The following is a 2,165-nucleotide window of genomic DNA, read 5'->3' as shown; positions in this document are numbered from 1 at the left end:
ACTGAGGCCCCAGGACACAATGAAGAAAAAAACGGCCCCATCTCCTAATTGAAGCTAATTTCTGACCGTGCTGTCAGACAGTCAACAGTATGTGGTGCTGTTTATTTCCTGAGGCTTCTCAGAATAGCAGGACATGTCAACCACCGTCTGGGCTGCTCAAAGATCACCAGGTGTTCAGGTTTCACAAACACAGACGCTGAGCTCTGTCACTTGAACGCAGCTCAAACTGAGGCTCTCAGAGTCGAACATGGACGGAGCTAAAACAGGCAAACTGACGGCATGACGAGCGCGACGGCCGTCAGATGCAGCTCTGAAGGACAAATCAACACCGATTTCAACGGAAAGACAAGTCCCAGCGTCAGCTACCAGGATCCGGTCATTCCTGGGAAATATCTGCGGTCATAAGAAACCACAAACAAAGAGGAAGACCACCTGACAACAAGTTCGTCCAGCACGTCAAACTCACAGCGTTTAGTAAAAGTACAGTTACCTTCACTTCCAACCTCATCACCTTTAAAGTTGATCTGTAGAACTTATTTGTTTATTCGACATCCAGATGTGTTTTCTCTCTTTGAGCTCTGTGTTTGGTCTCCTCCACCTCCTCAGGGAAACATCTGCTCTCTGGTTGCTAAATGCTAAATGCTAACTGTCCACCAGCTCGTCTTCTTTCACGACGAACAGAAAAACTGTGAAAGTAAACATGAAATATCATGAAAACACAAACGCTTGCCTGAGGAGTAAACAGACTGAGTGAATAAACAATGACATCATCAATCATGTGACTAAACATCACATGTGGAGCGATGAGGAGGAGGCTGTAGCCTTCCTCACAGAAACGTCTGATCTCTGTCATGTTTCATCATTCGACCTTTGACCGGAGCTCTCTGAACGACCGGCTGTGCTCTTCTTCTGTGGTGGATTAACGGCAGCTCTGCCTGCTGTTTGTCTCCATCAGCCAATCAGATTGAAGCAGTGGATCAAACAAACATTCGTGTTTTCCTTTGCTGACTTTTTTTAAATTCAGTTACATTTTGAGCTCCATTTGGATGAAAGTTGGTCACAGAGACTTAAAGAGTGAGAAAATCCAGAGAGAACAGGATTTACAGAGAGAGAAAGGGAGGCGATGAATGGGAGAGAGGAGGAGAGGAGGAGAGACGCTTTAAAGAGAGAGAGAGCCAATACGGTACGAGGGCGAGAGACCCTGGGTAGAGAGAGAGAGCCGCAGAGCGAGAGGCTGAGTGTGAGAGGCAGCGCCAGCACAGCGAAGGCACACAATCACTCTTCATCACTGAGGACGAAGACTTAGTGACACTCTGGAAACCTGAAATCCACATGAAGCCTCTCTGTCTGCTGACGGCTGACTGGGGGGACACGTCCCCTTCTGCTGTGTCCTCTGTCAAAGGAAAGTGGCAGAAAATACACGGAAATATCCAAAGAGGGAAAGACTGAGCTTCAAAAACTGGAGCTCTGAACTGAAGGAGCACTGAACCAGGTCTGTGCCGGATCGGGGGTGACTGACATTTTCCACTGGGGGCTTATGTAAGCTGGGGGGGGCGGCTGGAGGAGCACTGGAGATCCGTGGAGGGCTGACGGTGTTTCTGGAGAGGAGGCTGACAGACGGAGACGGAGGAGCTTCTATCGTTTGTGTGCGAAGCAGAAAGTTGGTGAGGTGTGTTCAGGTGACACACGCGGCCCATGTGATCACGCTCTTCATCGATCTCTGACGGCTGCACTCGCACAGGTGACACGGCAAAGACACCTGAGGATCTGTGGAGCTCCGCAGGTGTGTGGCTGCAGGTAAAGCACCTCCACACAGGACACCTCAGCTAACGTCAGGACACCTGATAATACAACCCTGAGGAGGAAGACATCAGAGGTCAAGCTTCATCTCTTTGAAGAAAAGGTGGAGTTGTGATCCTCGCCTTCAGACGGACCTAATGTTTTTATCATGAGTGAAGATGTGACACGTGCAGACTTCAAGGAGGAGAGAGCTGCACCTCCATGGCTTCAAATGGACTCTATAAGGAGACGATGAGCAGAAAGACTGGAGGCATGTGAGCTGAGGCACTTTCTGTTTGTTTGTCCAGCGCGGTGTGACGGACGGGCGGACGGACGGAGTTAACCAGCGACATCATTTCTGTCCATCCAGCTCTGCTGCGAACAGC

This window comes from Chaetodon trifascialis, chromosome 12 (genome assembly GCF_039877785.1).
Source record: "Chaetodon trifascialis isolate fChaTrf1 chromosome 12, fChaTrf1.hap1, whole genome shotgun sequence".
Classification (NCBI taxonomy): Eukaryota; Metazoa; Chordata; class Actinopteri; order Chaetodontiformes; family Chaetodontidae; genus Chaetodon; species Chaetodon trifascialis.
The sequence above is the reverse complement of the archived record's forward strand: the minus strand, read 5'-3'. Positions refer to the sequence as shown.